This window comes from Triturus cristatus, chromosome 1_2 (assembly GCF_964204655.1).
Source record: "Triturus cristatus chromosome 1_2, aTriCri1.1, whole genome shotgun sequence".
NCBI classification, from domain to species: domain Eukaryota; kingdom Metazoa; phylum Chordata; class Amphibia; order Caudata; family Salamandridae; genus Triturus; species Triturus cristatus.
In genome coordinates this window covers 267,596,538-267,620,787 of record NC_140580.1, presented here as the reverse complement: position 1 = coordinate 267,620,787, position 24,250 = coordinate 267,596,538, and the positions used below count along the sequence as shown (strand labels likewise).

General features: G+C 45.0%; 1 protein-coding gene across 7 annotated transcripts in view; it reads left to right on the top strand.

Annotated features, from left to right (window-relative positions):
• Positions 1-24,250, top strand: part of SORBS1 (sorbin and SH3 domain containing 1) — a 1,103,390-nt gene that overhangs the window by 248,029 nt on the left and 831,111 nt on the right. For all 7 annotated transcript variants that reach the window (XM_085603602.1, XM_085603630.1, XM_085603622.1 and 4 more), the window contains exon 2: positions 17,671-17,746. The gene's annotated coding sequence lies outside the window, so the exon portion shown is untranslated. The remainder of the gene's footprint in view (positions 1-17,670; positions 17,747-24,250) is intronic.

Sequence of the window (24,250 nt, the reverse complement as noted above, 5' to 3'; positions counted from 1 at the left end):
CTCTCTTGTTTTGTTCCCCTATACCCCCCTTATCCCGCTGTTCATTAATGCTGCTCCCGCCCCCTCACCCCTTGTGTTGCTTTCCCCTTCCCGCTTTTCTTCAACATATTTATTGCACAGCAGTGCAGGCTGCTGGGCAGCACAGATTAAAAAATAAAGCGGCGTAACGTGGTCAACGCTGGCCGTGTTATAGAGCTTTTTTCTTGACATTAAGCCATGTTGCTGATGTACAACATGTCTTAAAAACATTGATAAAGCCAATAGATCTTGCATAGACGAGACCTATTAACTTTGCCAATGCCTGTTTTATCTACTTCTTCCTCCAAAGCTGCCATCTGCATAAGTGCTCAGTAGCAGCCACCATAAATGGAAAGTGGAACGGAAGGAGTGGGGGGGGTGCAAAAGGGGCAAATAATAATTTTGAAAAATGTACCTTTCCTTCTGCTGCTGCAGCCGCTGGCTCCGACGTCCGCCTTGGGGCTTTCCCAGCAGTCTCTGGGAAAGCAGGCTGCCTACCCAATCTAGACGCTGCTCTCACTATGAGAGCAGCACAAGGATTGGTCTGAGCGGCTTGCTCTGCCGCTCAGACAGTCCCTGGGAGCCTGCGGCATTTCTCTATCCTGGCTGTGAACACAGCCGGATTGGAGAAATAGAAACGTGCATCTATGTTTGGGCGGCCTAGACCGGCCGGCCAAACATACATGCGCACTGCTAAGTGCCCACCAATCCTCACGGCCCGCCCTCTGCAGTACACTTCGCGTGTGTAAGGCAGTCATAGAAAAATTAAATTATGTTTTATCATTTTATTTATCTGTGACTGACGAGTGGGGCGAAGCTCGTCCCGCCATTACTGATTAAGTGCGCTGAGAAAGTAAGAACCAAGGATCCCACAAATACTGTGCTCAAGACCTCAGATTCTGCGTCATATCATTCACATAAGCATGCATTTTTGACCCGTTTAAAGTGAACGCGTGCACATGAAAGAGCGCCTGAGTGCACACAGATCTACCAGAAGAACCTGTGTCTGCAAGACCATTGTCCCAGCCACAGCAGGCAGAACTTAGATTTACGTTGTGAAGAATCATGTTTCCAATGTAAAAAAAGCTGTGGGTACCCTTACACTGACTAGCGGAGAGGGCGGTTACAAATGTAGACAAAAATCGCACTTTATATGTCATCTACATATCCACAATCCCTTTGTGCAGCCATGAAACCTTTGCATTCATTTTTATTAGGAAAAAACCTTTGGCTTTTCTTTTGCTCAAGAGTATGTGGTCCAAAGTGCTATTTGCTTTACCACGTGTTGTTGTAGTCTGTGGGGTCTTACCATTAGGATGATGGATTGGTGTGCAAACTAGCCTTGGAAAGGTTTGCTCGCACTTTGTGTGGCAGTGATGAGAAGGTTACAAATTATTGTAGGGTTCCTGAATACATAGAGAACCAAAATCTTTTTACAAAGAAAGGCTTCAGGCCTCCTTACTTGGTCCCCAGATTTTGGTGTGTTAAGTTTGCACCCTGGAGGTACTAAGGATCATGAACATGAGGTTTCTCAAGAAATGGGGAATAACGGGCAGACTACAGAACCCGATCCCCCAGTGTTTCTAATTCCAGTGCATAATGAGGAAGACACTGCAGCCTGCACCACCCATACCCTGCCATGCTGCCAATGACAGTACCAGCATAACACCTAACCATTGCACTCCTACAAGTGTGACAATTCAGACTATTTCAGGCCGCACAAAGCTATAATAATGGCATGAGAGGCTGGTATTGTTCATTTTCAATGTATATAGACTTAATAAACACATTTGTTGTGCTCATTTCAAAATACCAAGGACAGTGCCACCATGTGGTGGACTGTCACTAGAGCGGTGCTGACAATTAAGTGCAGGCGCTCAGCACCGAAAACCACCTGCCCAAATTAAGCACTAATTCCCTCACCCCGAGCTTCACTTGTAGATGGCTAAAGAACAAAACACCTAGTCCTCCCTGGATTTAGTTTAAATGACACAATATTTTTATATACCCTTTCATGAATTGAAACACAAAAGATGGGGCTTTATAAATTGCCTATTATTCAAAAAGTTTTTTATTTATTACACATTCTTTTATTGTGTGATGGAGACAAACGTAACAAATACAAACATCTATATACAATATAAATGACAATACAATACAATGAACAGCACCCTAGGTAATTTAAACATCCAATCATCTACCATACTTGGCCAAGCCATTCATACCAATAGGCTGACTCATACTCTACTAAACTAGAAGGCCCTTCAACAACAACTCCCTTTTGGGACACAGATAATTTATCCGTGTCAAACTTTTTAAGACAATTATTTTCTTAGTAAACACTTAGAACCCAAAGAAAACATCAAGGGCAGGACTTTTTGTGTGGAGTGTGTAAAGGACCAACTGGTCGACTGGTCTACGCGTTTCAAACCTCTAACATTATGAGGTTCTCATCAGGACCCATAAATTCTTATGAATATTTATGCACGTGTGGTCTTAGCCTGCTTAACATCCAAAAGATTATTCAATCAGCTAGTGCCTGGAGCCTACGATTTCAAATGCTTCCCAAATAGTCGGTTGGTCTAGCGTTCATGTGTCTCCTTTGTTGGGCGTAATCGGGCTTTTAATAATCCGCTGCCATCAAAGACTGGTGATTGCTTCTTCTCGCCATTCTACGGAGCCGTACGGCTCCGTAGAATGGCGAGAAGAAGCAATCACCAGTCTTTGATGGCAGCGGATTATTAAAAGCCCGATTACGCCCAACAAAGGAGACACATGAACGCTAGACCAACCGACTATTTGGGAAGCATTTGAAATCGTAGGCTCCAGGCACTAGCTGATTGAATAATCTTTTGGATGTTAAGCAGGCTAAGACCACACGTGCATAAATATTCATAAGAATTTATGGGTCCTGATGAGAACCTCATAATGTTAGAGGTTTGAAACGCGTAGACCAGTCGACCAGTTGGTCCTTTACACACTCCACACAAAAAGTCCTGCCCTTGATGTTTTCTTTGGGTTCTAAGTGTTTACTAAGAAAATAATTGTCTTAAAAAGTTTGACACGGATAAATTATCTGTGTCCCAAAAGGGAGTTGTTGTTGAAGGGCCTTCTAGTTTAGTAGAGTATGAGTCAGCCTATTGGTATGAATGGTTTGGCCAAGTATGGTAGATGATTGGATGTTTAAATTACCTAGGGTGCTGTTCATTGTATTGTATTGTCATTTATATTGTATATAGATGTTTGTATTTGTTACGTTTGTCTCCATCACACAATAAAAGAATGTGTAATAAATAAAAAACTTTTTGAATAATAGGCAATTTATAAAGCCCCATCTTTTGTGTTTCAATTCATGAAAGGGTATATAAAAATATTGTGTCATTTAAACTAAATCCAGGGAGGACTAGGTGTTTTGTTCTTTAGTATTTCCGGCTCAGTTCTGCTGGTTTTTTGAGCCAAAGCCCAGTTTTGGTTTGTCACTTGTAGATGGCAGCAGCTTCTAGTTTACAAGAGCAGGAAAGAGGGATGCATGAATCTTTGGATGCAACTGACAAAATAGCATGATGCAGATGATATAATTGCCGTGTAGAAAAAAATCACACCCTTATACCATCAGCATATGCATACCGCCTTTTACAAAAATAAGGCACCAAAGCATTTTCTTAATGTGGACGCCCTTGATTCATGGTTCTGTCATTCTATTTATTGGTTATTTGGTTGTTAAGGTCAGTTTTATTTTTTAAATGTCCGATGAAGAAATCGTTTGTGTTGATTAACGTGAAAGTAAAATGACGACACTCATTTAAAGTTCTTAGTCTGTTGTGTGAATGCATGGGTTCCCCCAATTCACTCGCTATTTCCCTTTCTGCTGGGGCTCAGTTGTTTTCTAAACAACGTTGCCAGCTGTCACGATTTTGTGGTGCAAGTAACTATCTGAATAATATTAAGTATGTGCGTGTATTTTCAAGTTAATTCATTGGGAATGTTATATTTGAGAAGATGAGGTACAAGTATATTTGGAACGTGTTGTGCAGCGAGTATTATCGAGTGAAAGGTGCTGTTGAGTGTCCATTTACAGCTGATGTTTTTCTGTCTACTTTTTAGCTGATTGTATGATGTGCTTTAGATATTGATGCTGTCTGGAGTGTATGGATAGCCTACTGGAGTGCACATCTTAATGGTTGTCTGGACTGGGCGGTAGCGGCAGCAGAGACATGGTAAGGATGACAAGGTGGCCACAGAGAGAAAGATACAAAGGAAGCAAGAGAGAAAGAGATACAAAGGAAGCAAGAGAAAAAGCAAGAGACAGCGAGATAAAGAGCTTGAAACAAGCTTCTGTCTGATTCAAAGAGTCAGCGAGTGAATAGTGCAAGAGTGCACCACCAAATGTGTCTGTAGTGATGGGACTTGGGCATGTCACGGGATTCAAAATTAAAAGTAGTTATTTGAGGGATGCTCGCCGCGGGGAAAATAAGGGGAGTAAAATTGTGATCCCCAGGCAAGATCTGCACTCAGGACACGGCCAACTGCCTCTCCCTGATTGATTCCATCCCCTGCAGGACCAGAAGCTGAAAAGGTGATGGTAGCTGGTAGAATTGGGGCTGATAGGTACCCAACCTTCATTTTGCAAAGTGAATTGGCTTTTGGGATAGTAGCGGTGTACGGATTTAAGGATCTTAAAGGTCACACCATGCAAACACCTAGCTTAACTTTGCCTGTGCTAGGCTACCAGAGTGTAGGGCTTCATCATAGGTTGCCTGAATGGCTTCTCCCAGAGGACCCTTGTTCTCTTGGGCTGGTGAAGGGTGGGTCCAATGAGGAAATGAGCACACCTCTGGACCTGTCCGGATCCATGAAGGGACTTGTGGCTGAGGCCCCTGCCTGCCCTTTTTCCTTTACGCTTTCAGGATCTTTAATTGAAGCCGTAGAGTAAATTAGCGAGGTCCGGGAAGCGTAGTGTATCAGTGGGAATAGAACATGCTGCATGTTGGATGAGGACATTTCAGGGCATGATTGAACGAATGAATGAGCAGGTGAGAGTTTGAGTAGCTGGGTGAATGAAATAGTGTGGTGATTCTGAGGGGATGTAGTAGGGAGGGGAAAGGAGGACGATAGGAGGCAGCACGTTGGAGCATTTTAAGGTAAAATCTACCACCATGCACTATTCGCCGGCTCATTGATTCTTATCGCGGGTATCTTGTCTAGAATGTGACTATCCGAAGACTGAGATATTGGCTGCATGCCGTTTGGAGTTACAAAGGCCCAGCCCTGATGCTTCCCCGTCCGCCCCTTGAACGTCTCTTAAGATCCTGCCTATGTACTGATAGCCTTCAGATAAGAACATTTCCTATCAAGACTTCAGATTAGAACGTTTCCTTGTGGGATTGGGGTAGTAGGGGCTTCCTGGCGGGAACTGACTGGGAATAAGCCGGAACTTGTCAGTCACGTGCCTTAGATTGTTTTATCCATGCTTGAGCTAGGGACTTTGCTGGCTTCTGAGCAGGAAGGAGCTTCAGGAAGGAGAACCCTCATCGGAAAAAGTTCAGCATCTGAGCATTGAGTGAAGTGGAACAAGTGCATACATACAGTAAATGAACCCTCGCATTAAGAAGAGTCAGCCCGAGTACGAACAGGAGTGATACTGACTACTAGAGAGTGTGACGGAGATGCACAAAGCCACACTGCTGCCCCTAGTGTGCTGATACAGAATTTACACAAGGGCACGAGCGGGATCCCTGGAGCTGGCTAGGATGGGTTGAGATCTTGATACTCCTCTCTTGTAGTCCAGAGTGAAAGGAATAGCTTCTTTTAAGTCTCGGATAGACAGCGCATGTGCTTTCTCTTCGAGACTGTTGTGTACAAGGAGCTTGCAGCCCCCCATTGCATACCATTCGTTGACTCTATTGCCACTCTTTCATTGCTGCTACTTTGTAGTTGGCCAGCACGCACCAGTCCTCGTTTCCTTTTCTTTGTGTGGCACATCGACAAAGCACGGATCGATTCACCTTAATTAGAGCGAGTCTGCCACTCGCGCTGTTACTCAGGTACTATTTCTTCTCCACACTCCTGCCCACCGTTTTCGGTGTTCCTGCCCCGTCCCGCCTCCACCCCACCCCTCCCGGCCTTTACTTTAAGAATTAGCACTCTCACTTTCAACTGGCCGTGTGACTCATTTCTCCAACTCTTACCCGCTTGTAAGAAACGCACTTGCAGGGCTTCGACTTAAATACAACACATTACCCTATTTTAAAAACATGCTTTCACGACTGTTATAATGCACATATTTTTAAAGCAAACACATTTTTATATTCCTCTCTTTTATATTTGTAATAGCCAGGATACCGGTATTTAAACCCACGCCTTCTTTCGTTTACTTACCACATGCAACCCTATTTCACACAACACGTGCCAGTGCCTCGAAGCCACATTCCATCGCAGACACATTAACTTCACATAATTCCTCCAGTTTCTCTTACATACTTCAGACGTCCTTTGACCATGACTGCGCAAGTTTCTACACACCTTTTATTTATATACAAACACTCTTCTTTTCACCACATGCTGTTTAATTTTAATACTTATATTTATTGCCTTTTTCCTTGCTTTACTCATCTTGCTTCCCCAGTGTTTCCAAAACCATCCCTGTATTCTTTTTTTCTATTGTTCGATTGAAACCCTCCCTGTATTCTTTTTTCTATTGTTCAATTTGCACACAATTTCACTCCACAAATTTGACTCCACATCACAATGTTCCACTACACAGCACACAATTCCACATCTTTCAATTCCATGTCACACAATCCCACTCCTCAGCACAGAATTCAATTCCACATAATTCCACTCTATGCTACATAATTCCACTCTACTCCACATAATTCCACTCCAATCCACGCCACATAATTCCACTTAACTCAGTGCAACACAATTCCACGCCATGCCACACAGTTTCACGCCACATATTTCCACTCCACCTCATATAATTCCAATCCACGCCACATAATTTCACTCCACTCAACGCCACACAGTTCCATGCCGTACAATTCCATGCCATTCAATTTCACGAGACATAATTTCGATCCCTGATTCATAATTCCACTCCACGACAGACTACATAATTCTACACCGGATCACATATTTCCACTCCACGCCACACTGTCACTCTACTTCACTACACACATTGCCACTTGTTGGACTTGGCCCTTCTGGCAAGTTCACCCCTAAAACTTTTTGCATTTATCATAGCCTTGTTCCTATGTTGTATTAGTGGTTTTAGGCCTCTAGGCGCTTTTACACTGTGTCCCAGTGGAAAGTGCGTGCGCTCTGTGTATGTTTTAGTGAGACTGACCTGCCCTCCCATAGGAATGCATGAGGGATCTGAGTGACCGTGTTAAGTCCTGATGTGAGAGGAGTACAGGGTCGAGTTTGGTATGTGCGAACTCGTGAGATTGACTGCTGCGCGATGATGTGTGCGGAGTTACTATGTCTAGTGTAGAGGTGCCACTTCTAGAAGCTGGTATATCTGTGTAATAAATGTGAAGTGACTGTCTGGCTTCTGATTGGCTGGTGTGCCTGGCTCCAGGAGTCAGGATGGGTCTGCCCCGGTGGTGAATGGAGAGAGCTGCAGGTTGATGGCAGGGAGGAGTACACCTGGGACCTGAATAGGGCTGGGCTTTCCCTCCACAATGCTGGCCCCACCCCCTGTGGTGCGTCTAATGTCCCTGGCCTGTCCTGTGAATAGGGAGAGGGGCTGAGCAAAACAAAGTGCTCAGGAACCAGTTGCATCTGGTTCGCCCCTTCCCTGCACCTTTGGAGACAAAGGATTTTGTGTATAAAAGAGGGGCTGTGACCCCATGAAAATGTTCTTATTCTTGGACTCGAAACTACCAGGGGCGTGCTGCTGCTGGGGCTCAGGGGAAGGCTTGCCTCCCTGGGCCCTGCCCAGCCCCTGGATGCCCTGGATGCTGGAGGACTTCTTTTGGACCCTCCTGCCTCGCCTGAGGATGGCTGGGAGACTGTCCTTGCCCTGAAAGCCTTGCCCTGCATGGCCCCTTGCCCCACAAAGACTGGCTGCTGTTTGACAGACCTGCTGCTTTTCTTTTCTGAAGATGAACTTGTGCTCACATCGATCTCCAAGGGCCTGGAAGCGAGCTGCCCCCAAGTGCGTCCCGTATCGCTGGACTGCCGCGAGGCTGACCTGTGCCTGCCCGCACCCGTGTGACCTGCTCTGACCACGAGCCGTGCCCACACCGTGTCGCTGGGCTGCCCACACCTGCTTCGCCCTCCTCTGAAGGGCGCACTGTTCTGGCTGCCCGCACCCGTGTGACCCGCTCTGACCACAAGCCGTGCCCACACCATGTCGCTGGGCTGCCCACCCCACTTATATCGCTATATTCGATGGCGGGTGCCCACCCCGCATTCTTGTGAGCTTGAGGGTGCCCACCCCGCAGTGGCCGCCGCATCGATGCTGTTTGACGAAGCCGGAGTCCACCCGGCATCGCCGCATTTGTTATATGCGCGGGTGCCCACCCCGTGACTTTGCCGCTTATTGAGTGATCGTAATGGCGGGTGCCCACCCCGCTGCCGCTTATTTTATACTTTATTTATCGCGGGTGCCACCCCGCGATTATTGAGAAAATCGCAGCCGCTCCGGAAGTCATGCAGAGATTGCCTGTGACCTGGGCGGGGCCTCCCTGGAGTCCGGAAGCCCCGCCCGCCGAAAAGAAGCTGCCCGGAAGAAGGATGATGGGCTCCCATGGTTTAGGGAGAGCCCCGCAGGCGCCACCAAGTGCCGATCGAAGTCAGAGGGGGCTCGAGGCACAGTGCCGGTGCCTGCCCCCACCGCGGGTGAACAAGGAAGTGACGGAGCCTCCAGGCTCCGCGGGGAAGTCCCGGTCCCAGAAGGGGGACCGGGCGAAGAGTAGCACACGCCGAGAGGAGCCTCCCCCTGCATAGCCGGTGAGTTGGGCCCTTAGGCCGTCCTCGATTCTTTGTTGTGGTGTCTGGTAGAGGCATGGTACCTGTGATGCTGGTAGAGCAGCCCCGGATGGCAGCGGGCCGCTCCAACGTGAGCCAGTGCGCTCCAACAGTGGGGCCATTAATATTTTAAGAGCCCTATGTGGCTCCAACAGGTGACATGGTTATTTGAAGAGCCCCAGAGGGGCCCGTGCTGGTCCCCGTGCCTGGAGCCATATCGAGGCGCATTGCCGGCGCCTGGGCAGCCTGCTTGCGTGGGGGGGCTGCCCCAACGAGAGGACAGGTTTATTCTTCGAGCCTAAGTGGCTCCAACGTTTGGTACCTTTGCTTTCAGGGCTACTGAAAGCCCAGGCCACATTTGAGTAATGACAGCTGCCCAGCACGTAGTCGGCAGCTGCACCATTTAGGTCTTCCTTCCTAGGGACTTGCTCGTTGTGAACTCAGGAGTGGGACACACTCCTTCGCCCCTACTTTGGCCTTCCACAGCTGTGCAGCACTTAGTGCCAGCTGCAGCGTTTAGGCCCTGTTCCTGTCCCCAGCTGCCCAGCAAGTAGTGGGCAGCTGCTACGTTTAGGTTCTGGCGCAACCTGGACCCTAATGTGATTGAAGTACTACTGTGTTAATGCTTATGGTGTTAGGGAATGTACTGTGTGTAGTATGTTTTGCGCTCCCGGTGTTTTATACCTCTAGAGATGATTTCTGCATAGGAGGTTGTTTTACCTGTTTAGGTTTGTTAGGGAGAATATACCTCCCTGTGTGATGTACGCCCCTAGTGTAATCATACTTAGGAGGTAGGGTCTAATGCGTTAGACTTGTGAGAGATTGCATAATGTGTTTATGCCCCTGTGATGTATACAGGATAGGTTTTATACCTGATTCTATTATGATAATGCTGGGGTCATTATTGCGCCAGTAGTTACTGGCTGTGCTCTTGTAAATCCCATCCTCGTCGCCAGTGTAATAATGAAGGATGTCTCGTAGACAGGCCGCTTAGAACAGGTTGTAGGTTTATTTGACAAGTAACAAAGTCCATATAAAGATCATAAGTAAGGCCTCAGATCTCCAGTGGAGCCCCACCAGGAGCAGCCTCCCTGCTGCTCAGCCCCATCTCTTCCAACTGCCAACTCCTCCAGTCCCTCACACCCAACATTCTAAGTGACATCACACATGGCTGAGCAGCAAGGGACAGAATAGCAATGAGGAAGATGCACACAACACAACAGGTTATAACAGCTCTACCGTTATTATTTGTCTTACAGTTGGTATCTGTTCTACAGTTACCATTGGTGATTTGTGCTAATTCTGACAGTGGTCCATGTGGCCCTGTCTAGTGTAAATAGTCCCCTGTAAAATTCTGCCCAGTGCCAGTTGGCACAGTGTAAATTATGTGATTATTATCTAATGTGTTTATTATAATACAAAGGCTATTTTTTATATATAACCTTGTGTGGAGTTTCTTTTGTGGTGGGTCTAGGGTGTTGTTGCTGTGTGCGCGCGCAAACGCTTTACACATTGTCTCCAGGATAAGCCTGACTGCTCGTGCCAAGCTACCAAGGGGGTGAGCAGGGGTTATCTTTGGCGTGTAACTTCCCAGCCCTGACTTAGAGTGGTGGTCTCTGTCTGGCTTTGGCGCAAGCCTTAGCCAACCAGAGATCCCATTTCTAACACCACTCCACTCCTCACAGTGCCACACAATGCCACTCCATGCCACACAGTGCCACTTTGTTCCACTGATCACAGTTTTACTCCACGCCACACAATGTCACTTCACACCACACTATACCACTGCACTACAACATAGCCAATAGTTGTCATATAGGTGAGACCTATTGGCTTGGCCAATAGCTCTCGCATGTGAAAGCTATTGGCTTTGGTAATGTTTTGTAGCTGTGCTGTACAGTAGTGTGGATGCTTTGAAGTGTGGCTAAAACAAATTTCTAAATGTGCTTTGACGCGGCTTGGTCTCATGCACTTTTTAAAAATTAAAATGTGCATTAGCTTTAAATGCATCAATGTTCGTTCTCATTATTATTCTTAGTCATGCTGCTATACAGCATGGCTACAGTCGACAATGGCCATACTGTACGGTGGGAACAAAAGACAGTGGCAGCGGCAACAGTTTCAAAGGCGAGACCTATTGGCTTTGCCAATGCTTGTTGACTCTTGTTGGCAAGGCTATCGTACTGCGATGTGGAAGCCAGTGGAGATACTCTCTTGCTTCCCTTCTGGGGAAACATCCTTTACCCTTAATTTTTTACTCCGCATGTCTTTACCCCACATTTTTTACTCCACAAAAATTTTAACAATGCAGGGCTTTACACCGCAAACTGTTACAACGCATTCCCCAAAGTAACCCCCCGTGGAGTTAGAATAGTAATTGCGTTGTAATGGGGAATGTGTTGTAACCGAGTGCGTTGTAAAGCCCTTCGTTGTAAAAGATTTTGCGGAGTAAAAACTGCGGGGTAAAGCATGCAGGGTAAATGCAAGCGGGGTAACGTCATACAACCTCCCCCCTGTTCAGAATCACTGAACCGGTTGTGAGGGTGAGAGCGAGCAGTCTATGTGAGATGCCTAGTTGCTTTCCACGGCAAGTAAGCTATGCTTTGAGGAAGTGTCAGTACCTACAGTGGGGTCACACGTAGTCCCATGTGGAAGATTCTCAGGGAGGAGCAACACAGGTAGTCCCCTGGGAACATGCTGTGGAGGAACTCTTGTACTATGAAAGCACTAGAGCGACATATACTGAATTCATGTTCGTGCTTCCATCCTGGCTTGGATGCATTGGGGAACGGTGTCGAGGCCAGTGCTGTAGTGAACCAGAGTGAAATCTTTTTTGCAGCAACAAATGAAGTAGTCTTAAAAGAGCTCCCCCTCTCCATAAAGCAAAATCTCAGTGAAATACAGGACAGCACTTTAGGGGCAAAGTGTAGTGTCAGGTAATCTGCACTTGATTTCCAAGTATACTAATCTTTTTATTCAGTGTTGCCTTTATGTTGACACGGTAATACATAACAGGCAGCGATCTTTATGTGACCTTTTAAAAGCCAACAAATGTATCGCACAAACCCTTTGAAAACAGTTGCGGCTGCTACCTAGAAGCAGCAGTGGGGCGGGCGGGGAGAAAGGGCTGGGGGAGGATTGTTTAAAAAAAATTAAAAAAACACTTACATCCCGGCCGGCCAGCTGGCCAGCTGCCGTCACCTCCCCTGCATACTCTTTCTGGCTTCTTGGGAGAAACGGGAAGCACAGGGCTTCCCACGCTCCCCGCTGTTAATCACAACGCCGCAATGAAGCATTGTGATTGGTCTAAGCACTGTGACACGGCACTCAGCCAGGGGCTGGAGGGTGGGCATGTTCTTCATGATTACAGCCTGCATGGAGGGTGGGCATGTTCTCCATGATTACAGCCTGCATGGAGGGTGGGCATGTTCTCCATGATTACAGCCTGCATGGGGAACAGGGAAAGTGTGCATGACTGTTTTGGGCGGCCTGAGAGGGCCAGCCAAACTGTCATTGCGCACTTAGGAGTGTTCTACCATACCTCCCCTGCTCTGCAGCCCCACCCCCCCCCGCAAGCAGCCCCAGGAGGACATAATAAAATGATAATAACATTACATTATTATCATTTTATTTTTTCCTTTTTTTTGCTGCTTTATGGCAGTGGGGCTACACTCCTCCACCTTAGCGGAGGAGAAACCACTGTTTGAAGACGCCCCTTCTTCATGCGTTCACCATTTTTATGGCCCTGGACAGCTTGCTTCTGTGGGCTCTGTGGCACAGTATTATTCTTAGTGCAGTGGGTCACAAGGCTGGAGGCTGACTAATGCTTCATCATGTGATGTGACATCGGTCTGGTACACAAAAACAAACGCTGTCTATCAGCGATAGATAACGTCTTTCCATTTGTGTCTTCCTGTCTCTGGCTGCCGTCACTGCTCAGCAGAGAGGTTGCTGAGCTGCACCTTAAAAACCTTTATGTTGTTTTTTCTAACACTGTTAAGTGCTTTAAACAACGTTAACCTACTTTTAAACATTCTAACTTTTTAGACGAGAAAAAGTCGGTTTCAAATTATTCACCCAGAAGCTGACAGTGTCTCGAGTAGAAAGGCACTGTCTCTCAAATCTGGCTGATAGCTTTCATGTTTTAGGATAGACGTGCCTCAACCATGACAGGGTTGGCAAATGGATTGCTGACATCATAAGTGTGATTTGTGAAGGACATGCTTGAATAAACATTGGATTTGAAAGTGATAGTTAACAGGGTATACGCCATAAAAAAAAGTGCAACCCTGGTACACATCTCCAGAACTATGGCCACCCTTTGGGAAAGAGGGGTCCAGCACAGACCACGGACACCAGGTTTGTGTGAAAAAGGTCACTTTATTCAAACTGGTGCACATCACAAAACAACCTTGGCCGTACAAAACTACAACTTCACTATACAAAGTTACTCACCTATGTAATTCTACCCCCACTCCTAAAATATCCTGTTTCCCCAGCAACAATTTAATTCAGCGGCTTGTCCAGGTGTGCACTTACCTACCCATTCCCTTTTAGCCTGAATTGCCGCTGGCAACCACAATAAACTTCGGTAAACCATGGCAACTTCTTTGCCAACCGCCTATGTACCTGTTTCAAAGTGATAACCTTACAACATAATCCCCCTTTTGTACACCTGTATGCAACAAACCTGGCCCAAACAAAAAGGTGCAATGGAACCATACAACCTAAAGCCTAAAAGCCAATTGTAGGGACGGAAGGGTGGGACAAAAAGTGAATACAGGTACCAAGCACCGTGTCACCAAGACAAAATGGTGGCTAGCCCCTCAAATTGGGGGTATATATACCCTTGGGCAACATTCGTAGCCCAAACACCGGCCAAATCTCGAGCAGTTATTCAACTTCTCCACTTCCCCAACATACCTTCCCTCTGGTAGGCTGCCCCCCAAATCCCCTTTGTGTGTACTCTGTACCACTGTCTCTGTTGGATTGGGTCAAAAAGTAAGTCCAGGCACCAAATAAAAGTGGTCCGCCCCCATTAATGAATCAGATAGCTAAAAATAGTGGTAATATCAGAGAATTAGGCAGTAAAAACCAGCCCTCCTGGTCATAAAACTGGCCCCCAATTACAAAAAAAAAAACGACCCACAGACAGATCTGTCAGACCAGCCCCTCGGGAATTGCCTAATTGCCCTGTAGGACAGTCTAACCCTTCTGCCGGCATAAACAACTCTGGATCCACCAAAGTGAGGCGTAATATTGAAAGACTTGATTACAGGACAGCCACATGATTTAGGGTGACTTGTCTACCGCCATTGATGAAGCAGTTAACTCAACGTAATATCACCATGGAAATGAAGGCGGACCTATGAAAAAAACACATCTCCCTGCATGAAATGTATACTATGATGCAGGTGCAATCAGTGTACCCCTGCATTGGGTGGTCGTGCCAGAAAAGCGTCTGCCAACATGGAGAAGTTGATGGATTTTACATTTACGCATTTTCCTCCCGTAATGGCTTCTTCTATGGGTGATACAGCATTGTTGGTAGAGAACCCACCACCAGCCTAACAGACACCCCTACATTTGCTGGATTTTCAACCTATATTTTAGAGGCGATTCTAAGTCCAGCAGCACGTTAACCCTTAATGTAAGATGCTCTTTGAAAGTTTTGATTTTTCACCCAAACTTCGTGTTTGCACTCTTGAATCTCGAGAACAAGAATATCGTGACACACTAATTTCGTGGGGCAAAATATCCGGGGGCAAAATATCGAAATGAGTGTACAAATGGAGGTTCAGATCTACTATTCCTAACTCCACATCTGTGTACCTACAAGATATATGTATATCGTCAAGGTACACATAGGTAGAGTTAGGTATATACAATTTATACATACTTGCCTTTATTCACTTGTTCCCTCAATATTTATCCATGATATTATTGCCCCAGGATATCCTGGACTCGGTGTTCCGGAGCCTCACCAGGGACACAATTTAACAAAGCTGCACAGGTTCAAGACCTCAGCTGTTTAAGTTCAGAGGCTGGACTAGTCAGGCTAATGGCACGAAGGATCCGCTTCGTGCCATTAGCCTGACTAGTTCCATCGATATATTTTGCTCCTCCTGAAAATGAACAATTGAAATTTGGAACAGTCCCAGAACAGTCTATTGTGTGGAGCAGGGTCCATTGCTTGATTGGGCTGATTTGTTAGATTAACACACCTTTGTATGATGGCCATTATGGCCATATATTTTTCATAAAATGATTCATAGTCCGCTCTCTCCTCTTCAAGGATGTCCACAGCTTCCTTCTGGGGAGATCAGGTGGACAAAGCGATGGGATGAGCTGAATGCAAACTATGATATTGCGCAAGCTCAGAGAGGTAGTTTCAGATTCGCTATAAACTACAAATCGGCTTAGATTGTGAGTTGGAATCAGGAAGGCGAAGGGGCTTTAAAGGGGATACATTTGCTTCTCACAAGACTGATCAGAGACGAGACTAACAGCTGTGTCTCGTCAGTGTTCACTTTTAAAGGAAGAGCGGGTAAATAGTCGTACAGGATTCACTAAAACACGGATCCACAAGGGTAAATGCATGGCAAGTAAATCTATAAGATTTATTAGCATGGGTAACACGAGCATCACAGCAAGGTGGAGCTATTGTACATATATTCAGTGCCCTATTATATGTTTGACCCCACAGTTAGAGTGAGAAAAAATGAAGTGGGGTGCATTCAGTCGGAAACAGTGAAGCTGCTTCAGTGCGCCTCCATATATTTAAACTCTTCAGACCTAAGGCTAGCAATGCATAATAGAGCACGAGATCTGATGGGTAACAGAGCAGGCAAGGAATCATGACCTGTCGTATCTGGTAAACGGAACTATACTGAGGGGCGGTTACGATGCGGTAGAATACGACTCCGACGTCGGATTCCTTTCCGCCCGACCCATTTAGATGGTGTCAGTCGGAAAGGAATCCGACCGGTCATCCCGACTGCCATCCAAGAGCCCGTACAACAGTCAGGATGACTTTAGTAATCCCAAGGGCAGCTCTTTCCGCCCGAGGTATTACAATGTAGAATTCCGACAGCCTTTCTGTGCCGGCCTTTTCAACTAGGCCTGAGCTAAATTTCCGTTCCGCTCGCGGAAATTGCGGTAATTTGACATTTTCGCTTTCCGCAGAGAGCGCGAAAATATCAAAATTTCCGCATTCCGCAGCTTAGCGATAATTTGTTTCTTGCTCGCTCTGTAAAATAATAAATTATCGTGCGCGCGCGCGATCGCCTTACCTGAATCCCCGCGTTCGCCGACAAGTTTTCCCGATCCGGTCGTGTTCTCCACGAGATGTTGGATTGTTGGTAGCCATTTGCGCTGTCTCGCGACAGTTCGCGCCCGCAGTAATGTCATTGGTCGCGCGATCACGTCTTTCTTCTCGCGATCATGCACCGCGAGAAGAGTGAAAACAAGATGGCCGCGCCCGCGAGCAACCGCATGGGTAAGTTGGCGAGCCGCGACCACGCAGAAAATACCGCGAACGGGCGGGAAAAAAACTTCCGCATCTTCGCGATATTTCCGCGTGTTTGCGGAGATTTTTAAAATTTTCGCGATAATTTGCGAAAGTCACTTTTGCAAATTCCGCCCACCCCTATTTTCAACACAGAAAGGCTGTCGGAATTCGACTTCAGGGGCACCCAGCAGGCCCCCCATGTGTGCACGGCCTCTGTTTGGTGGCCAATGGTGGCCCTATTGATCTCTGCACCCCGTAGGAGGCACCTTGAGGTGCACGCCACAGGGTGCAGAGATGAACTACACCTCTTCATTTTACAATGAGTGCATGCATTCTGATCGGAATCCATGCTCCCATTGTAAAGAATAGGAGTGCGACCGACCCCAATTGGTAGGTCGGGAAAGCTGACAGGAGGTCAGGCGGTCTCACAACCGAAATGCTGTCGGGCGGACTTAAGTCCACCCGACATCGTAATTAGGCCCTTAGCATCAGAAGACATATAGAGATGTGTAAACTTCACTTGACACTGTCTCTAGTTGCTGATGCCCTTTAATCAGTTGGATTGCACTCAGTGGAGACTGCGGTGAAAGGCTATCAAATTGTGCAGGTTTTAAGCAACAAGTCCTAAGTGGAGCGCGGGGGGGGGGGGGTTGAAAGTTTAAGATTTTTAACCTGTATGCACGTTGCTAAATTATTGTTCATACAGTTAAACTTGCACAAACGCCTTCTCATTGATATTTCCATAGCTGTGTTTATCTGCACTTGTGTGTGAATGGAAATACGTATATGCGCACACCTTACCAACCCCGCCCCAATAGCAGCCAATTAATATCATACCAATATTTGAAGGCTTATCACTTTTTTATCACTTCAGCACGTTTTTGGAAACCGAAGTGTTGTGAAAATTTTGACTTGCCGAAATGTATATAAAAGGCATGCCGTTCCTGTTAGTGTATACCTTGTTAGGCTGATATGGAGTAAAACCTTAGGATTTAGCCATGCAGTACCTGACAGTGCAGCACGTGCTACAAAAATTGTTACATTAAAAAAAACAACAAATAAATGCCTTCTTTAGCATCTGAAAATCAGTTTTGATTTGTGCTTTGCAATTGAAATTAAAATGTATTTGTCATATTAGTGTTAATGTATTTCTAATAATTTTCTTTCAGGTTTTGACTATGTCATAATTACTCAAGCATTGGATCCGTCAAGCATAAATGTGAATACTGTGACCAGCAGCATATAGTGAGTAGTATATTATATATATTATTTTTGCACTTTTGATATCACTTTTCATTTCCAAGCTATAACACTCAGGCCCATATATATATATGCACAGTTAAACCTGTTTCAGGAGCAAACACCTGTTTGTGCCCAAAGTGAGGTTAAAAGTCCTCGTAAATGGCAACCAATGTTGAAGTTTGGTACCACAAATTGGTAACACTTGCTGTACTAGTGCATGTTGTTTGCATTTCTGATTTGTGCGCCCCTGGCTGGGTGAAGACATGAGCAAATTGTATGTAATTTACTATTCCTGTGACCTCTCAGATTTAAGTGCAAATTGAGCATTCGATAATTATTGTATTTTAACCGCTCCGCCGCCACACCGCCAAATAATTGGCAGGCTTTTCCTTTGGCGTTTCCACAGCAGTACCTATAAAATAGGCACCGCAATAGGAACATCAAATTATTTTCCAGCATGGCATGGACTGAAAAGCCCATGCCATGCTGGGAAATTGTGCCCCCCTGTGTGCATCCACAAGGCATGAGGCACAAGGGGGCCCTGCAGGGAACGGCCAATCCTTGGCGTAGTCGGCAATCTCAAGGCGGCACGACCACTAGGGTTGTGATGGGGCGGTCGCAAGACCACCACTGCCGCACCACCACGAGTCTGACAGTCCTCTGACCACCAGACTCGTAATAGGCCCCTAAGTAGTTATTAGCTGGGGCACAGTTTTCACCTGGGATTGTAGCCACATTGAAATCAAGATCTTAGTTTAAACTCGAGCCACAGAACCGATATTCTCACTGATATAAGCATGGCTTATAAGTTTATTGGGATTTTGGAGGCTTCTGTCACTAAAGAGGGTTCTCGTGAATTCATTTCGGATTGAAGCATATAGGCCCTGTGCATAATTGGACAAGCAAGTACTGCCTGTGTGATTTCATAAATGTTTTTATTGATCCAAAAGAGAATTTAATTATGTTCTTTTCTGTTGTCCTGGTTCTCCCCAAACATGGCAAACTCTGTATCTAATCAAGTCAAGTAAAAAATACTTTATTTCAGCCACGAGGGCCTGATAAGTACATACACATTACTCGTAGAAATATCATAAAATAAACAACATAAAAATAAAATTTTTGCATCGTAATAATGGCCTTAGTGTACAACACCTTCCTCAAAATTGTTTATATTGGAGTGGGAATAGTAAATATAACCCCTTTAGTGTATAAACCATCCTAAAATGGTTTAGATTGGATTGGCAATTGTAAATGTAACCCAATTAGTGTCCAACACCTTCCTCAAATAGTTTAGATTGGAGTGGAAATTGTAAATGTAATCCCTTTATTGTCTAATGCTTTCTCTGGAATGGTTTAGATTGGAATGGGAATAGTATATGTAATCCCTTGAATGTGCAATGCTTTCCTCAAAATCGTTTTGCTTGTAGTGGGAATACTACATGTAACCCTTTTATTGCCCAACGTCTTCCACAAAATGGATTAGATTTGAATGGAAATAGTAAATGTAAACCCTTTAGTGTTCAACATCGTTCCTAAAATGGTTAAAACGAAGTGAGAATAGTATATGTGACCCCTTTGGTGTCCATCAATTTCCTCAAAGTGGTTTACACTGTAGTGGGAATAGTAATTATTACCCCTTTAGTATCCAACCCTTCCCCAAAATGGTTTACATTGAAGTAGAAATAGTAAATGTAACACCTTTAGTGTCCAAGACTTTACCCAAAATGGTTTAGATATTGTAATTTTCACATATATAATATTAATATATGTTTTTAAATAAAAAGAAAGGCACATAATACAGTTTGTAATTTTTATTTTTGATAATATTTATTGAATGTATATGTATTTATTTTTTATTACATATATATTTCTATACATAAGAAAAAATGTATGCTTATATTTGAACAATAGTTTAGTCCACTTGTAATATTGAATAAAACATGTAAATAATATTTTTAAAGTGCAACACATTTCTACATTTTCCTTTAATTTTTTCAGTTGTGGTACATTTTGTGCATTAACACAGTTGTTTTACATAATCTTTAAAACATTTTTTATATATTTTTTAAAGTATATTTTTGTGGTTAGTGACTTTGTAGTGTTTTAACTAATTAACATACACATTAATTTTATCTAACTGTCTTATTTGCAGCTTTTGTTGTATATGTTTTGACTGATGTTTAAAAATAATTTGCTTAGTATTTAGTAAACATGTGTTTTAGTTATGCTGGTTTTGATTTTTTGTTTGGTTTATTATGTGCTGTATAGGAAGTACTTTAGTGTGGTATATATTGTATTAAGTGTACTCCTGTTTTGTTAATAAAGAGTTTTATTTTACATTGAAGTGTTTTGTACATTCTATTGTTTCTTTAACTTTGGGTTTGTGACAGGGAGGATACGCTAACCCCAAAACGTGAGGCTGATGCGGACTGGTGGACTGCTATACCTCCATCTTCCCCTCTTTTTCCTTCCCAGCAGGAGGACTGGAACCCGCAACATTATTTACACCGAAGGAAGAAGAAAGCGAGGTCGGCTCCTTTAACTGGGGCTTCCAGTATGACGAGGCCCCGCCCCCGGCAGACGTCAGCGCGTATCCAATGATAAGACTAGGAGGAACCAGGAAGTCGGTGTGTATCGACACCGGAGTGGAGAAAGGAGACGGGGAAGTGGAAGCGGTTGCGACGAATCCAGGAGAAGACAAGGAAGGTGGGAGAGACGGAGGGACAAGACCATCAGGAGCCTGGGCTGAGCCAGGAGGCCAACGTCCCACGTGTCGCAGAGCCACGCTCCCGGAGGAGCGTGGCTTTCACAGGCCCCTTTGCCACGGCTGGACTGCTGAGGAAACTAACCAGACCCTGGGTGGCAGAGAGGAAGTTCACAGGAGGGGCCCCAGAACCATCCAGCACCACGGATCCAGCCAAGTTCGCAGCGGAAAGACTGTCCAGTCGGCACAAACGGGTTTGGCAAAATAAAGCCCTATTTAACTAGACCTGGCCTCCGTCCTGTCACTACTACCCCAACACAGGGTTTAATTTTAGGTTATCGATTGTTCCATTCGTAGTTGTCGGTAGTTTTATTTTTATGTATTGCTTCTATGAATTTGTACATTGCCGGTTAAGTTCTGTATAGTGTGGTCTTGAAGGCATTGTGCCATCCTTCTAATGCATTTTTGGTTTTGGCTTCTTGAGTCATGGTGCTGTGGTTGACATTCCACCATGGTATTTGGAATTTGGGGTGGTGTCTGTTTCCCAAGCGGTGCAGTCCGCTAACCCAAGTGTCTTCAAAATAATCCTTTAAGGGACCTAGTTTGTGTTTATTTTGTTGGTAAAAAGGACTTTCTTTAACCCCTTCGCTGCTAGGCCTTTTCCCCCCTTGTGCTAAGACTCTTTTTGGCTATTTGGGGTAGTGCGCGCTTAGGCCCCTGTAACTTTTTGACCACATAAGGTATCCATGCCAAATTTGCGTCCTTTTCTTCCAACATCATGGGGATTCTAAAGGTACCCCGGGTTTGTGGATTCCCCTGGAGGGGTCCCAGAAATTAGCCAAAATACAGCAAAAGTTTGTTTTTTTGGGGAAAAACGGGCTGTAAATGAAAGCGTCTGGGTTTGTCCCTGCATATGTTATCAAAAAAGGGTTTGTGGGGCTGAAATCACCATTTTCCCAGCTTTTAGGGAATGACAGACCTTTGTCAGAAAACCAAAATTTTTTACTCAGTTTTGGTATTTTTCTGGGACATAGCCTATTTTTGCTATTTTTTGTGCTTTCAACCTCCTTCCAGTTAATGGTAGAAATGGGTGTGAAAGTAATAATGGATCCTGGAAAACTATACATTTTTGAAAAATAGACAAAATTATGAATTCAGCAAGGCGTCATTTGTGTAGATCCATCAAGGTTTCTTTATAGAAACTAACAGTTAAATATAGAAAAAATTGAAAATTAGTTGAAAAAAACAGCCTTTTGTGTCAACATCTTCACCTGTAACTTCTTCTAATTATGACAACTCTTTGAAAGCAATATACCGTTACATCCACTGGACCTTCCTGGTTCTGGGGATATATAGGACTTGTAGGTTCACCAAGAACCCGACGAACCCAGAGTTAAAAACTGAGCAGCAATTTGCAATGGTTTTTTATTATGTTCCGGGTATATAGCAATTATTGTGGGAAAATGTATACTTGGAAAAATCGGTATGAAAGACACTTATGTATTTCTGAAATGGGAACAAATTGTAGAGTTTAGAAACAGTACATATTTGCACATTTTCGAAATTGGGAATACTCATACTAGCATGAGAATTATGGGTCATTTTTCAAAATGACTTCTTTTTTACACAATGTCTTTCATTCGGAAGGCAGAAATGCATCAAAAAACAATAGGTAATAACAGTTGCTTTAAAAATCTGAATTACCCTAAGTCTCCCGATAAAAATGGTACCTCACTTGTGTGGGTAGGCATAGTGCCTACGACAGGAAAAGGCTCAAAGCCCAACGTGAACACACCACATTTTCACAATGAAAATGTACCCTTATTTTGCGTAGTGCCTAGCTGTAGTTTTTGAACCCTAGCTCTGCCGGCACCCAGGGAAACCTAGCAAACCTATACATTTTTGAAAAGTAGACACCCAGGGAAATCCAGGATGGGGTGACTTGACTGCCTCCCACCAGGGTCTGTTACCCAGAATCCCTTGCAAACCTAAAAAATTGTCAAAAAAAACACATTTTCCCCACATTTCTGTGGTAGAAAGTTCTGTAATCTGTGTGGATCCACAAATTTCCACCCACCCCGCGTTCCCCAAAGTCTTACGAGAAAAATGGTACCCCACTTGTGTGGGTCAGCCTAGTGCCCACAACAGGAAATGGCGCAAAATGCAACGTGGTCACACCTCAATTTCGCAGTGAAAAATGACCCTTTTTTTGCAAAAGTGCCTAGCTGTAGTTTTTGAACCCTAGCTCTGCCGGCACCTAGGGAAACCTAGCAAACCCCTACATTTTTGAAAACTAGACACCCAGGGGAATCCTGGATGGGGTGACTTGACTGCCCCCCACCAGGGTCTGTTACCCAGAATCCCTTGCAAACCTAAAAAAGTGTCCCAAAAAACACATTTTCCCCACATTTCTGTGGTGGAAAGTTCTGGAATCTGCGTGGATCCACAAATTTCCACCCACTCGCGTTCCCCAAAGTCTTCTGAGAAAAATAGCACCTCACTTGTGTGGGTCGGCCTAGTGCCCGCGACAGGAAACAGCGCAAAACGCAACATGGTCACACCTCAATTTCACAGTGAAAAATGAGCTTTTTTTTGGTAAAGTGCATAGCTGTAGTTTTTGAACCCTAGCTCTGCCAGCACCTAGGGAAACCTAGCAAACCTATACATTTTTGAAAACTAGACACCCAGGGGAATCCAGGATAAGGTGACTTGACTGCCTCCCACCAGGGTCTGTTACCCAGAATCCCTTGCAAACCTAAAGAATTGTCCAAAAAAACACATTTCCCCCATATTTCTGTGGTGGAAAGTTCTGGAATCAGCGTGGATCCACAAATTTCCACCCACCCCGCGTTCCCCAAAGTCTTCTGAGAAAAATGGTACCTCACTTGTGTGGGTCGGCCTAGTGCCCGCGACAGGAAACGGCGCAAAACACAACGTGCTCACACCTCAATTTCGCAGTGAAAAATGACCCTTTTTTGGCAAAGTGCCTAGCTGTAGTTTTTGAACCCTAGCTGTGCCGGAACCTAGGGAAACCTAGCACACCTATACATTTTTGAAAACTACACACCCAGGGGAATCCAGGATGGGGTGACTTGACTGCCTCCCACCAGGTTCTGTTACCCAGAATCCCTTGCAAACCTAAAGAATTGTAAAAAAAAAAAAAATATTCTCCTCACAGTTCTGTGGTGGAAAGTGCTGGAATCTGTGTGGATCCACAAATTTCCACCCACCCTGCATTCCCCAAAGTCTTACGAGAAAAATGGTACCTCACTTGTCTGGGTCAGCCTAGTGCCCGCGACAGGAAACGACGCAAAACGCAACGTGGTCACACCTCAATTTTGCAGTGAAAAATGACCCTTTTTTGGCAAATTGCCTAGCTGTCGTTTTTGAACCATAGGTCTGCCGGCACCTTGGAAAACCTAGCAAACCTAAACATTTTTGAAAACTAGACACTCAGGGGAATCCAGGATGGGGTGACTTAGCTGCCTCCCACCAGGTTCTGTTACCCAGAATCTCTTGCAAACCTAAAATATTGTCCAAAAAAAACACATTTTCCCCACATTTCTGTGGTGGAAAGTACTGGGATCTGCGTGGATCCACAAATTTCTACCCACCCCGCGTTCCCCAAAGTCTTACGAGAAAAATGGTACCTCACTTGTGTGGGTCGGCCTAGTGCCCGCGCCAGGAAACGGCGCAAAACGTAACATGGTCCCACCTCAATTTCGCAGGGAAAAATGACCCTTTTTTGGCAAAGTGCCTAGGTGTAGTTTTTGAATCCTAGCTGTGCTGGCACCTAGAGAAAC